The following is a 16,532-nucleotide window of genomic DNA, read 5'->3' as shown; positions in this document are numbered from 1 at the left end:
ATATATATATATATATATATATATATATATATATATATATATATATATGGGTAATATGAAGAGACACTAGTATACTGTAAGTATTTAGCAATCTGATTGAACTGTGATGACTGCCATTTAATAACAAAAACACTAACCTAAAAAAATATTTATCTTACACAAGTGTAGCCTTTACAAAATACAGTCATCGTTTCCTCAATTAAAGGTTTTAGTCACAGGAGGATGTAAGGTTCTTTCTCTGAACCCCATGTATGAGTTTCATCTCGAAGGCAGCCGTCTTGCCTTCTTCTGCCTTAAAGCTGCAGTAGACAAAAATCTGAAGAATGCCAATCCTTCCCCTCTTGCATATCAAATACCCTGCTCTCTCAAGTCCTCCATCTTCTCCATTGCACCACCACAACCTGCACTCACTGTGGACTTGGTTGCTTTTTATACTAGCTTACTTGCTCTAGGTGAAAAGCCCTGTGATCGGCTAATATCTCCCATTATGGGCTAGATTGTTAAACGGTGCCAAGAGGAGATGGTCTAGTTTCCTCTCAGACTACTTATGATATGCTGAAAGGTTAGTATGATACTTTTGCCCAGTGATGCCAAAAAAGTACTGCCGAGTCTTGCTTCAAGTGAGTTTAAAATCTAGTCTGTGACCTGGTCTGGAGCTTGTTGTCCACTGCTTCATGAAATGATGATTTTTTATTTATTTATTTATTTTTTTTTACAGGTGACAGTGAGGGTGTCAATGAGCTTTACACCTCAGATGGTAAGCTGTGCCACAACATTTTAAGCTAATTGTCCAAAGTTATTAGAAAAAGAGGTGACTCCAACAATTATTTGACTGTTGTATCTGTCAAAGGTACCGAAATATGCCCATCAGCCAGTTCCATACCCGGAAGTCTTCTTAACTCTTGGAGCCCCAGGAGAAAACCTTGTGATCCCTCTGAGCCCAGTACCTGGTAGACGGCTGTCCTTTGACCTAAACCTTGTCCCCAGAGAAGATGTTAATTCCAGGCACTGCTCTCCAAGCCATGCAAGTCCCAGGAAAACCCACTCAAGGCAATCATCCCCCAACAAAAAAAAAAAAGATAAGAAAAACAGTGGCAACAAACATTAGTCAGGTATGCCACATTGTAAATGATATATGAAGGAAAATAACTGATTAATGTGAGATGTTGGTAACTGGCTAGGAAAATAGAGGACTGAACATTGAAAAATTATATTAAAATAAAATTTAATTGGTAGTTTTCATATACTCAGTAATTAGAAACGCTTGCTAGAGTAGAACAAAAGATTATTCTGTTTTTATTGGGTTAATTGTTAAGGCTTTTTTCCTTTGCTAGTTAAATGTTTAATTGTCTGTTATGTTGTGGGTGATAACTCATTGCTTTGCTTTTTCAAATGTAAATGCATTCCATAAAGTAAAAAGTGAAACCGTTTTATCTGCTTCTCCAAACACAGCAATTGCTGGTTAGCTGGAATTAAACCCACAGGTCTGGCAAACTGTGTGAAACCATGACAAAAAAAGCATAAGAAAACACACCACAAACTGAATCTGGCTAGTGATAGAAAATATTTGATCACAGTTACATGTGCAATATTCATATTAATGATTCTAACACAGTTTAATGTATTGTTATCAAAGCTAACTTGGTTGTACAAGGTTGACCATGAATGCAAGTAAAGAGAAAACATAACACTTCAGAAATATATAGCATTTATTGAAGATTTACAGAAGAAAATATTCAGGGGCTCATATTGTATGAGCTCTTAATTGCCTCAACTGGATCTTGTGTCTTATTCAGCAGAGTCACTTCCCTGAAAGTAAGAGAAAATATGTGTACATTGAGGTAGTGTTTGTAGAAATTTATGTAGGAATACGATTGCATGCAGTATGCACTGATAAAAAAAAAAAAAAAAAAAAGGAAAGCAATATGTTATGCAATGATAATACTTGAGTTAAAGTTTGGGGAATATTGCTCTGCAACTGGGCGTTCATTTCAGAAATCATTATGGATATTGTCCTTATATATATGACATTAGAACTTATAAATCATGGCTGTTTAGAGGAAGTATGTGCATATAATTAATATACGATACTGCCAAAGAAAATAAAACGTTACCTTTCCAACATCACGGCTCTTGGCTCTCAGCTTGTTGACCTGGGACTCAGCAATGTCAGCACGCTCCTGAGCTTCCTCCAGTTCATGCTGAACCTTTCTGAGCCTGGACATGTGGGTGTTGGCCTGTTCCTCCTGTGAAGAGATTACAGTTATGCTGACCTAGTTACAGATCACTTAATGGTGACATTACGGATCCAGCTGTAACTGATATATATATACTACCATTCAAAAGTTTGGGGTTTCTTAGAAATGTCCTTATTTTTGAAAGAAAGGCAGTTTTTCTCAATGAAGATAACATTAGTCAGAAATCCAGTCTAGACATTGTTAATGTGGTAAATGACTATTCTAGCTGGAAACGGCTGATTTTTTAAATGGAATATCTACATAGGGGTACAGAGGAACATTTCCAGCAACCATCACTCCTGTGTTCTGATGGTACATTGTGTTAGCTAATCATGTTGAAAGGCTAGTTGATGATTAGAATTTGCCTGGGTGATCCCAAGCTTTTGAACAATAGTGTATATATATATACAGGGTGTCCCCAAAAAATTGACATCATATCATCACCTAATAATTTGTTTAAAATTTTGCTCTTTTTGCTCAAAAAAGTGTATGGATTGGACATGCTAATGATGAAGACAACGTGCTATTCATAATGGCCCCCATGCTCACCTGACCTAACACTTTGCAGTTTCTTTCTGTGGGGTAACATGAAAAGACTGGTCTATATCCACCACTTCTGAAAACATGCTGCAGCGAGTGTGGCAGGAACTCCACTACCGACTTGATATGTGCCGCGTCACAAGCGGTGCATACAGTGAACATTTGTAATAACTTTGGAACATTATAAAATTACCATCTCCCAGAATTTTTCATTTGAGATTTGTTGAGTAAAACATTTTATGTCCAAAATACATCCTATTAGGTATCATTTCTCCTGACCATGTAGTCACTCCGATATGGACATTTCAAATGATGTCAATTTTTTCTGGGACACCCTGTATATGTGTGTAGTTGACGTACAGCCTCTTCAGCTTGTCTCTTGTAAGCCTTGACTTTGAGCTGCAGCTTGTCCACCAGATCCTGAAGTCTGGTCACATTCTTCTTGTCCTCCTCAGTCTGCACAGAAAAAGGATTGTTACTTATAGTGTTACAGCAGAATCAGGGAGTAATTATAATAGCTTTTAATGAAATTAGTTACCTGGTAGGTCAGCTCCTTCACTCTCCTCTCATATTTGCGCACTCCTTTGACAGCATCAGCTCCACGTCTCTGCTCACCTTCAACTTCAGCCTCAAGCTCACGCACCTGTAAGGTGATGATAAATGGTTTAATTTATGTACTTGGGTTTGAGCACAATGAAAGCAAGCCAGGGTTTATGAGATGTACTTAGTGTTATGTTCACTCATATATTAGTTTTTTATAATTTATACAGAGTTTATACCCTGGACTCCAGTTTCTGGAGCTGCTTCTTGCCACCCTTCATGGCCAGGTTCTCAGCCTCATCCAGACGGTGCTGCAGGTCCTTGACTGTGACCTCCAGGTTCTTCTTCATCCTCTCCAGGTGAGCGCTGGTGTCCTGCTCCTTCTTCAGCTCCTCAGCCATCATGGCAGCCTGAAATGATTTAATGTTTTCTATGTAATTCGCGATTTATAATAGACGTGAAAATATCACAACATGGAAACAGCCAAAAAGATAAATACATAGAAGAGTTATAGACATAATCTCACATCAGTGATAGCCTTTTTGGCTTTCTCCTCAGCATTTCTTGCTTCCTGAACAGCATCATCCACCTCACTCTGGACCTGGACAAAGTCAGCCTCCAGCTTCTTCTTGGTGTTCAGAAGGCTGGTGTTCTGAATGATTAAAGAAATCATGTAATAGAAATAAAAGTTTAAAATAGTATTTGCAATGTATTTTCAAGAAAGATTTTTTTGTGAATGAATAAAATCCAACCTGAGAGTGAAGCAGGCCGACACGCTCACTAGCATCAACCAACTCCTGCTCAGCCACTTTGCGTCCTCTCTCTGTCTGCTCCAGAGCAGCTCTCAGCTCTTCAATCTCAGCCATCATCAGACCATTCCTGCGCTCCACCATGGCAACCTGCTCCTTCATGTCTTCCTGTCCTCTGACGGCATCATCAAGGTGCAGTTGAGCATCCTGAAAAAAAGAGGAGTTTACGTTAATTTTCATTATTCTCAAATTGTTTGTTTTTAATCCACCAGTCACAGAAAACTTACCTTGAGCTGTCCCTGGACGTTCCTCAGTTGTTTCTGGGCTTCAGCAGCCTGCCTGTTGGCATGGCTCAGCTGAATCTCCATCTCATTCAGGTCTCCCTCCATCTTCTTCTTGACTCTCAGGGCATCATTCCTGCTCCTGACCTCAGCATCAAGATTGCTCTGCATGGAGTCTATCACCCTCTGGCTGTTCCTCTTGATCTGTTCCATCTCCTCATCCTTCTCTGCCAGCTTCCTGTCGACCTCACCTTTGACCTGGTTCAGCTCAAGCTGAATACGAAGAATCTTGGATTCCTCATGCTCCAGTGTGCCCTGCAAGAAAAGTCAGTTAAGTACCAAAATGACAGTTTAGTCATGATGACAAAACACATTTGACATCAGTTGGATCGGGTGGCAATGTTTACTATTTGTCACAATAGTCAGCAAAGTTTAAAAGGTATTACCTCAGCTTCCTCCAGGGCAGTTTGAATTTCAGCCTTCTCACTTTCCACAGTCTTCTTGGCTTTTTCCAGCTCATGGATGCTCTTTCCAGTCTCACCAATTTGTTCAGTCAGATCAGAGATCTCCTCTACAGAGTTAACACAACAAAGATAATTACTCATAGACTCTTTACAGCTAGTAATGACTGATTATTTGCTTTTAATGTCAATAACAATGCACATACGTTGCAGGTTCTTATTCTCTCTCTTCATGGTCTCCAGCTGATCCAGAGCCTCCTCATAGGAGTTCTTCATCTTGAACAACTCAGTGCTGAGAGAACGAGCCTCCTTCTGTGCTCCCTCCAGTTCTGCCTGGCCCTCCTCATACTTCTGCTTCCATTCTGCCAGGACCTAGAAACACAAAGAAGTAGAATATTTTGTCTGGGATTGGTGAAGTCTTGTGTTGAACCTGGTTTTGCTTTTTAATGTAAGCACTGACCTTATCAAAGTTCCTCTGCTTCTTGTCAAGGTTGGCAGCCAGAGCGTTAGCTCTCTCCACATCAATCATGAGGTCCTCCACCTCACCCTGCAGCCTCTGCTTGGTCTTCTCCAAAGAGGCACACTTGGAGTTCACAGCCTCAATGGATTCCTCGGCCTCCTGCAGGCGCTGGGCAAGCTTTTTCCTGTGGTGAGCAAAGAGTCATCTTTGCTTACATGGACATGCTTTCACAAAACAAACAGATTTACCAGGTGATTTATCTGATATGGAAAGGCAAGGAGTTTTATTTACTTGGCCTCCTCCAGCTCCTCAGTGCGCTGGATAGCATCAGTCTCATATTTGCTTCTCCACTGAGCCACCTCACTGTTGGCCTTGGACATTCCTCTCTGCAGCTCAGCCTTGGCCTCCTGCTCCTCCTCAAACTGCTCTCTGAGCAGATCACAGTCATGGCGAGCTGACTGAACAGCATGGGCCAGGGCATTCTTTGCCTATAAATTTATTATAAGAAGCATTAACCAATTAATTAATTCTGTAAATGTTTTTTAGTACATACACAAAACACAGAGTATCTTTTCTTCAGATAGTTATTTAACCTTGTTAACAAAGAAACAGAATTTGACGTTTCCATTGTTGCCCGACTCATTCCTTCGAATCATTGGTAGATCCATGCTTCATCCACGTATTGTTAAAATCAGTCATAGTCGAGACATCATGTATACACATCACTAAACTTGATTAATACAGACAGCCAAATACATGCAATCTATGGACATTGCAATATAAAGCAGGCAATACAAATATGAAGTCTGGTACCTTCACTTCCTCCTCAATGTGTCTCTTGAGCTCTTCAATTTGTTGAGTGTAGGCCTGTTTGCCTCTGGTGAGCTGGGAAATAAGAGCTTCCTTCTCTTCAATCTGGCGAGTAAACTCACCTGAAAATGAGAAAAAAAATAAGATTAAGATATTTGTGGCTTCTTTCAGAGCTAAAATAAAGTGAAAGATGTTTTACAATTAAAGGAGAATAAACAATTTGAAATAACTGGACAACATATATGGAAATGTGAATTGTCTTTAAATGGGACCTTATGTAATACATTAGTACAGGTAGTAACCAGCTAAACCATCTTAAGATATAAATAAACTGGACCTAAACTTTTCCTAATTAATATAGTAGTATACATTTTGCACTTTTGAATACGCACCATTCTCTGTCTGAAGTCTTGCCCTCTGTGCACTCATGTCATTCAGCTGGCGAACGTTCTCATCATTTTTGGATTTGATTTCATTCAACTGGTCTTCAAGAGTTCGGCACATTTTCTCCAGATTGGCCTGTAATTGGAATACAATTAATACAACTCAAGTCCAGTGAACATGTAACTTACTGATCAGCATTTCTAGCTATTCTCCACTTTAAATGATGATGATAGTTGAAAAAATCTCATTGTCGTTTCCTCTAAAGAATATTGAATACCTTTGCCTTGGCAACAGCCTCCATGTTGCTGGAGAGGTCATCAATCTCCATCTTGTACTCACTCTTCTCCTTCTCCAGCTTCTGCTTGACACGCTGAAGGTTGTCGATCTGCTCTCCCAGCTCTGCAACGCTGTCAGCCTGCTTCTTGCGGAGAGCTGCTGCAGTAGCTTCATGCTGCAGGGTGGCTTCTTCCAGGTCACGACGCAACTTCTGGAACTCAGCCTCACGCTTCTTGTTCATCTCAATCTGAGCAGCTGTTGCTCCACCAGCCTCCTCAAGCCTCTCACTGATCTCCTCAAGCTCCCTGGAGAGATCAGCTCTCTGCTTCTCTACCTTAGCTCGAGCAGCCCTCTCAGCCTCAATCTCCTCCTCCAGCTCCTCAATGCGAGCCTAGAGTTGATGATGGTTCCATCAAGAAGATTTAGTGACTTAAACATGCTGTTTTAGAATGTGAAATATTTGTATAGAGGTAAAATAATGATACCTGGAGTTCCTTGATCTTCTTCTGAAGCTGAGCACCAAGGGACTGTTCATCCTCAATCTTGCTGAGGAGCTGGCTGGTCTCAAAGTCCTTCCTTGATGTGGGGAACAAAAAACAATTAGGCCTAACACAGTCCCATTCTGACAGGCATAATGTACTTCTATGTATGAATGCAGGAATATTGATATCTAAATTTTGTCACTTACTTCTTGAGTTTCTCCTCAGATTGCTGCTTGTCATTCTCCAGATCCATTATGGATTCCTGGGCCAGTTTCAGATCTCCCTCAAGCTTCCTCTTGGCTCTCTCAAGGTCCATGCGGAGCTTCTTCTCTTGCTCCAGTGAGCCCTCAAGCTATAAAATAAGGCACTTTGAGTTTGTACAGCGGAACCAACTTAAAATTTCACTGTACTTCAGTACCCTCAGTATATAAACTTACATCATCCACTTGCTGTTCCAGCTTTGTCTTAGCCTTGGTCAGAGTGTTGACTTTGTCTTCCTCTGCCTGGAGGTCATCCAGTGTCTGCTGATGGGCCTCTTGGAGGGCTTTCTTCTCCTTGGTCAGCTTGGCAATGGCTTCATCTTGAGAGGCCATCTCTTCTGTCAGGTTTTTCACCTGGAATTAAGTGCAAAGTTTAACTTACCTCTTAAGCATTATGTTAAATAAAAGAGTTTAATATCCATCTCAGTCATTAAATTCATTTAAAGAGTATAACAGTGTGTATGATTATGTATATATATATATTTCTATGCTATGTAAAACAATGTCAAAATGAAATGAACCTTGTTTTCTGTGGCATGTTTCTCCTTCTCCACTTTGGCCAAGGTGAGCTCCAAGTCATCAATGTCCTTCTTCAGCTCAGAGCATTCATCCTCCAACTTCCTCTTCTTGGCAGTCAGCTCAGCATTGATTTCCTCTTCATCCTCCAGTCTCTCAGTTGTCTCTTTGAGTTTGGCCTCGAGCTGGATCTTGCTCTTAATGAGCCCCTCACACCTTTCCTCAGCATCAGAGAGGTTTTCAGTTTCCTACAGAAAGAACATATGTGTGGTATTACTTTGACTGAAATATGTTTAAAATTGTAGTCAGTGTATTGTTTATGTGTAATTACAACATTAATAGTAATTTGTATAGAACAGCAAAAAAGGATAGTAAACATCTGACTATAAACGATCACATGAATATACAGTTAATTTTTCAGCAAAGTGAACATCACACATATTTTCCATGTCACTTACTGCAGCCACTTGGAGTTGCAGGTCATTCTTCTCCTGCAGCAGGGAAACCATCTTCTCCTCCAGCTCCTTCTTCTTGGCTAAAGCAGTAGCCAGGTCTGTCTGCATCTTCCCATAGTTCTCCTTCATCTGCTGCAACTCCTTCTCAGTCTCAGCACTCTTCAGGAGAGGCTTGATCTTGAAGTACAGATGCATCCATGGCCAGTTCTTGACATTCATGAATGAGCGGATGTTGTACTGGATGGTGAAGATTGCATCTCTACAGAAGTAAAACTAATTAGTGTCTAAATATTGTTTTGTTTAACATCACATTCTAATATTTCGCTGGCAGTTTTGTATCAGCTGTATTGTAGTCCTACCTCCTCTCCATCATCTTTACAAACTCTTTCCTCATTTGGTATCCTCTGCAGAGAGCCTGAGTCATTGTTACAAGTGTAGCTAGTTTGTCATCTCTCATCTCCTCAAGGGTACCCAGCAGACCAGCTTTGAAGAACACCTATGGTGTCAAATCAGCAGACTCAGTTGTCTGTACACATAGATACAACTGGATATACTGTAATTATAACCAAATTCAATACCATTAGTGTAAGATCTGTACCTTAGTGTGTCCAAACTTGTACTGAGTGTGGTCCACATCAATGGAGCCCAACAGCTTCTCTGAAGCTTTCTTGTTGTCAATGAACTGTCCCTCAGGGATGACACTGGCATTCAATACTTTGTATCTGCAAGGTAGATTTTAGTCCTTCATATTATACATACGAAACAATATGGTGGTTCCACTGACATCACTGTTTTTCCTGAAAACTATACCTTGTTTTTTTAAAATTGAAAATGCTGATTACCTCTGCTTGAAGTCACCGTAGAGGATTCTGCTGGGGAAGCCCTTTCTGCAGATTCTGATGCCCTCCAGCACACCATTACACCTCAGCTGGTGGATGACCAAGAAGTTCTCCATAAGACCTGAGAGATGGAAATTCATAGTTTAAAGCACAGCATTATTTTCATTACTGTGCAGCATACTGTAAGACTGTGGCCTTCTTACCTGGGGTCTTTGATTCATTGGGAATCAGGCAGCGGACAAAGTGAGGATGGGTGCTCCTCAAGTTGGTCATCAGTTTGCCCAAGTTCTCCTGTGGATCAGTATCATGAGATAATAGGTCAATATGACTTCAATGTAAGATTTTCAATTGTTTTCCCAAAAAAATGAAACTTTACACACTCTGAAAAGAGCGGACACAGTCTGGAAGGAACCACCCTTCTTCTTACCACCACCCTTCTTGCCACCACCACCAGAAGCCTCTGTTTTCCAAAACATTGAAAATTAGAATCATCACCACAGAGCAGTAATCAACTCGTTACTGGTCATGAACCCTATGTAACAGATGCAATTATTACCTGTAACTACACTTATGGTACCTCACTGCACTTACTAATTAGATCTTTATGGATTGCACACTAGCTCAACCAATTTGCTCCATATGTTGTACCAATAATAGGAAATAACATTGTTCACGATTATAAAAATATTCAAATCAAACCACCTGGTATGACCTACAGTTTATACATTTGTCAGCAATATCTATACAATAGTTCTAATACAATGAAGTACAACATCCTTATCACTTTATTCCCTTTTATTTCTTACCTTCAGCTGAGGCATGGGATGCATATAGGAAAGCCAGCAGTTTGTTTGCAGACTTCTGGTAGAGCTGTACCACTGAGTCGTTCAGTGGGTCCTTGTTCTTGTCCAGCCAGCCAGTGATATTGTAGTCCACTGTACCAGCATAGTGAACCAGGGAGAAGTGAGCCTCAGCTTTGCCCTTTCCAGGCTTTGGCTTCTCAAAGGCCTTGGTCTTGCCAAGATGCTGATCATGCAGCTTGTTCTTGAAAGAAGTATCTGTTGCCTTGGGGAACATGCACTCCTCTTCAAGGATGGAGAAGATGCCCATTGGCTGAGAAGAATTTACAATTCGTGTTAAAAGTTTCCCAGCACAAGCAACCATTTTACCATCAATCAAGACATATTTGGTTATGTACCTTCTCGATAAGCTCAATGCAGGCAGCCAAGTCCATACCGAAGTCAATGAACTCCCAATCAATACCTTCTTTCTTGTACTCCTCTTGCTCCAGGACAAACATGTGGTGGTTGAAGAACTGTTGCAGTTTCTCATTGGTGAAGTTGATGCAGAGTTGCTCCAAGCTGTTGAACTATAATTAAAGGAAAGTGTTTAATTTCATGGCAAAATAGTATTGATCTTTAAAACTGCTTGAATATTTTTCAACTTCTCACATCAAAGATTTCAAATCCAGCGATATCCAACACCCCAATGAAGAACTGTCTTGGCTGCTTTGTGTCCAGCATCTCATTGATACGGATGACCATCCACAAGAACATTTTCTCATAGACAGACTTGCACAGAGCGCTGACAGCATTGTTGACCTAGAAAGAAAGATTTTAGAGATATTTTTATCCACCTGGAAAGTGCTGTAATATCCTAAATATTATTTTAATTTCACAAGGTGAAGCAGTTTGTTTTTTCATTACCTGTGGGACGGTCTGACCTTTGGTCACAAACTCATTGCCGACCTTGACTCTTGGGTAGCACAGAGCTTTCAGCATATCAGCTGAGTTCAGGCCCATGAGGTAGGCAATTTTATCAGCCTCTGATTAAAACAGCAAAAATGTTTTAGATTTAAAAATGCTATCTCAACAATATGACATAAGATACACAATCAATATAGTTGCCATTCACAAGATTACTGAAGAAGTATATCATATTTTATATTGAATGCTTGTTGGCAGTAACTGTTAGTCCCATTGCATTGCTTTTGTTATGGCTGTCTCATTCTTTTGGTTATTTATGGCTTGTCACTCTTTTGTTTTGGTACTAATTACATTCCAACTGTAATAGTTATTGCTTGCTACTACTTACACATCTGATTGTTGATTGCCAGACTGTCTTTGCTGGTGAGGTGCCACTAGTTTGCATTAATCAACGAATTCATTGCTGTAGCAGTGTTAGGATTACAATATTGTGGCACGAATTGATGCAGAAAACCCTTGCTTTGCGAGGTGATTGAATTTTTTTTCACTTGCTATTGCATCCTTTGGTATTATGTAAAGCAATGCAACATAATATGAGGGTGTAATATCAAAAAATGTATTATTTACCCTCAGTGCCATCAGGCTCAGCCTGCTCCTCCCTCTGCTTCTGCTTGAACTTCATGTTGCCATGATGCATCACAGCACCGGTCAGCTTGTAGATGCCCACTTTCTCCTCACCGCTGAAACCCAGGATGTCAATAGCAGTCTGCAATGATAATGAGACCAAATTATTAGTACTTGAAAGTTTTCCTGCAACTATATTAAGTATAGGATCCAACTCAATCACTGACTTACATCTGTTGCCATGAACTCCTCCACATCATTGATGCTCTTGACAGTGATTTCACCCTGACTGATCATTGGATAGTCATATGGATTGGTGGTGATCAGAAGAGCCTCTGGAAGAAAGCAGAGGAAATGCATTAGTGGGCACATATTTTTATTAATTTTCTTTTTATTTATTTATTTTGTTATAACATACCCAGAAGCTCAGGCTTGTGTCCAGTCATCAGCTGATAGAAGATATGGTAGCTCCTCTCAGCAGACAACTGGAAGGTGACACGGGACTTCTCCAGCAGATCTAAGAGTATTTGACAGATAGACAAAATCAAACAATGCAAGACATTATATTTGTACACTACTAATGTTGCCAAATGCAAATTGATAGTAACTACAACTTACATGTTTCAATATCCGCTGAGGCTAGCTTGCCAGTAGAGCCAAAGTGGATTCTGATGAATTTACCCTAAACATTCACCAGAAAATGTCAGTTTAACTCTGGGTATCAATAAATATAAGACATTTATGTAAAGGTCTGTAATATAAATACTTACGAAACGAGAGGAGTTGTCATTCCTCACAGTCTTGGCATTACCATAGGCCTCCAGCAGAGGGTTGGCTGCAATGATTTGATCTTCCAGCGAGCCCTACACAGAGAAATTATGAAGTTGTGTACAAACAACAACAATTAAGTGTGGCAAAGATGTTTAGCAGTCAGTCTTACCTGGATTTTTCCTGATGACTCAGCTTTCTTGGTTCCAGCCACTGCAATTGTTGCAAAGTACTGGATGACACGCTTGGTGTTGACAGTCTTTCCAGCACCAGATTCTCCGCTGGGGATTTAAAGGAAAATCTTTACTTAGCAATACAGTCATGAAATTCCTGAAGTATTCTTCGTGACATGTTGTTTAATACTCACGTAATGAGGATAGACTGGTTCTCACGATCTAAAATATAAGCATACAAGCTTAAGTTAAACTTGTATTTGACATTCTTCTTTGTCTCTTCCACCTAAATTCTGTTGTAACTTTGATCTTACCAGTGAGCATGAACTGATAGGCATTATCAGAGATGGAGAAGATGTGCGGTGGAGCCTCAATCCTCTTCTTGCCTCTGTATGCCACAACAACCTGAGAATCGTATACAGGAAGCCACTTGTAGGGATTCACGACGACGCAGAAGAGACCAGAGTAAGTCTGTGGTATCAAAGACAAAAACATCATCAGATTTGATGTGCAGGCTTTACAGATAGAAGCAAACTATATTATGAGGTTGAAACATACGTAGATCATCCATGATGCAAAACGCTCTTTGAGGTTATACAACACAGCAGGCTCGTTGAGGTGGGTCATCATGGCCATGTCCTCAATTTTATCAAACTTTGGAGGATTCATGGGATGGATGTCGTCCTCTTTTACAGTGACAGTCTGAATAATAAAAACAATTAAACACAAATTTCAGTGATTAATTGCTGAGATCATACTATAGTTTAATGAAATTGAGATAAAATAGAACTTCATTAATCTCTGAGGAATATCTTGAATAATCTCACTCTATTTTGTTATGAGTTTGATTCAAAGCGTTGTTACCCTTACCTTTCCTGTAACTGTCTCAACCGTGGCTTTGCCACCCTCTCTTTTGAGCAGTTTACCCTTGAGGTACATCTCATCAGTATCAGTCACAAAGTAGGCTGTTTTGGCATCAAATGGAGCAGTCTGGGCCTCAATCCTCTCTTTCTCTGGCTTCCGGAGGTAAATGGCTGCAGGCCCATAGGCCTCCATCTCTGCGTCCGTGCTCATGATGGCACTTTAGATGGCTGAAAATAAGAGGTTGCTGAATTTCTATTGCATTTATTAAAATAACTATTAACATGCTAGTGATAGGCGTATTGGGTGATGTGTTTTGAAATCGGGATATTACCAAAAATAAAACTACAATTTACCTCCTTTGGTCCCAGCAGAAGATGGAATATAGTCAGGTATGTTGCTCTGATGCTATAGTCAAGCATGAATACAAAGGTTATTGAGGTTTCTATTAGTTTCAAAATATGTGCATTTAAAAAATAAATCCACACTGCTTTGAAACATGAAAACACTAATGTATTATTAAATAAAGATTTTTGTTTGCATGCAGAGCAACAATAAGTTTGTGTTCACATTACAAAGCCACTAAAGTTAATAGACCTACCTGAGGTGGAAGCCTACCAGTTATTGTCAGAGTCCTAAGCTGTCTCTTTTATAGAGGGAGGACTGTCTCCTCAGTAGGTGTGCCCTGCTCAGTTTGGTCATGTATTCTTGTCATGTTGTCGCTAATCCTGTGACATTGACATTTATGGTGATTATACTCCCTTGTAAGCACAATTGTAACAGTGGGTATTTTTTCCTTGTGTCTAAATTGAATAGACAAAAGGTGCAGTGCTGCTTAAATAATTTTAAAATGTATTAATTGCGTAAACAATTACTTTTAGATCTAATGTTACACATATATTAGATTTTCTTACATATTCATGATACATCTGAAATTTATATGCATACACAGATTTTTAAAAGAGCAGCACTGATGTTGGTGTTGTTAAAATTGAGATATTCTATTATTTGCTATTCAACAAAAACACAAGTTTGCATTTTGTAATTTATTCTCACGTTACATGTTTTTCTTTGTGTTTGTGTGAAAGACTTTGTGACTTTGTGTTTGAGAAAGCTTCATAAAAATGAAGAAATAAAGCTTTACTTACTTTCTTTTGGTTTTGGAGAAGCATGGAAATGTCCCTGGTGTTCAGTTGCAGTTCACACTTCAGGTTTGGTAGACCAGTAAAACAAGGTCAGACATTCTGTTCATGGCCATAGATTTAAATAAAGATTTTAGCATCTGTGTATTGATTCATTTTGTCTGTAGTCCTAAAATATGTAATTTTTATTTTTATTATTTTTACCTTTTATTATTTTAGCATTTCACCATACAATTGTAGGTCACCATATATCACCCAGTCATCCTTAGGGAATGTTTTGGGAATATTGAACAGAGATTCCAAATGTTTGTCCACGAGGAAATAAATGCATTTATGCATGCATATATATATATATATATATATATATATATATATATATATATATATATATATATATATATATATATATATATATATATATATATATATATATATATATATATATATATATATATATATATATATATATATATATATATATATATATATATATATATATACATATACATATACATATACATATACATATACATATACATATACATATACATATACATATATATATATATATATATATACATATACATATACATATACATATACATATATTAAGAGAGAGAGGAGGATGAGTTTTCAGTATGTTATTAACATACATGTCTGTCATCTACTTGTTTCAATAGTAAATGCAAATGTCCTAATGCTTTTCAGTGTACTGGACTACAGCATGGCGCAGGCTGTGGTTTTGGAGAAGCGTGTAAATGTCACTGGTATACAGTTGCAGGACAAGCACACACATCTCAGATGTCTGAAATAAAATTGAGGCTGAGCACCATTCCATAAAAGCTGAGGAGAGATTACATATCATCTTGGAATGGAGTGGACGAACAGTTGCCATCTAGGCTGGGATAAGACCCAAAATAAGTCCTATGCCAATAAACAAGATGCTAGAGATGCCAGAACGGTAATAGTACCATGAATGAAAACTGTATCCAGGATTAGAGTTAGTTAAAATTTGAATATATAATAAACCAAGTAAAATAAATATGTGCTTTTATTTTTCTTCTTTGCGAGAACACTTTGATGTATTTTTAAAACTGGATTGTTGAGTGAAGGTGTCTTATTGCTTTTATATTTACTTAACCTTCTTTCTTCAAAAAAAGATGACCTTGAGGAATGTCAACCATGTGACCTCAATAGGTAGATGGGCTATTGTGCAAACATGTGTTGCACACATGCTATTCAAGTAAGGTCAAAAGGCTTCAGTTTTTTCAGTCAGCCTGAAAAGCATGTGTCTATAATGCTATTCAAAGAAGGTCGAAGGTCTTGGTCGTTTTTTTTGTCAACTTGTTTGAGTGAAGCCCTGGTATGCTTAAATACATGACACGTTATATTTGTACAACAGAGGGTGATAATTTCAATATGTTGTTTTGGTTAAAAACTGTTTGTCCACCTACATGTATCATATGCAAGTAGAATCTGTCCTTTCATCTCTCTCGCTCTCTCTCTCTCTCTCTCTCTCTCTCTATACATATATATATATATATATATATATATATATATACATATATATTTATTTTTATATATATATCTCTATATATATATATATATATATATATATACATATATAGTTAATTTCTATCTATAGCTGGAGCTTTATTACAAATGGTATGTATACGCTGTACTAATTTGAATACACAAGTCCATTGTGTCTCATCTCTGGTGACACAGTGCAACAGCTGTTGCAAATTGGATTAAACCTCTTCAGAAGTCACCTTTAACGGGGAAATTCCAACTTATATTTGTCATTACAGTTATTTATATTTGTCTAAAAGGAAACATCTATCATAAATTTGATGACATGGTGCTTCGTGGTGATATCTTCAAAAACTACAATAAACTATAATTACACGATTAAAAATATAGGGTAGATTAGGGTTGATAAGTTCTGTTTAAATATTTTGAAATGCT

At 38.5% G+C, this 16,532-nt stretch overlaps 1 long non-coding RNA gene across 1 annotated transcript; it reads left to right on the top strand.

Annotated features, from left to right (window-relative positions):
* Positions 1–100: 100 nt before the first annotated feature.
* LOC129347598 (uncharacterized) lies at positions 101–14,707 on the top strand. The gene is made up of 2 exons (XR_008599796.1): positions 101–757; positions 851–14,707. It is a non-coding gene; the product is annotated as an uncharacterized LOC129347598 (long non-coding RNA).
* The last annotated feature ends 1,825 nt before the right edge of the window (positions 14,708–16,532 follow it).

This window comes from Amphiprion ocellaris, chromosome 19 (assembly GCF_022539595.1).
Source record: "Amphiprion ocellaris isolate individual 3 ecotype Okinawa chromosome 19, ASM2253959v1, whole genome shotgun sequence".
Lineage (NCBI taxonomy): Eukaryota > Metazoa > Chordata > Actinopteri > Pomacentridae > Amphiprion > Amphiprion ocellaris.
The sequence above is the reverse complement of the archived record's forward strand: the minus strand, read 5'-3'. Positions and strand labels throughout refer to the sequence as shown.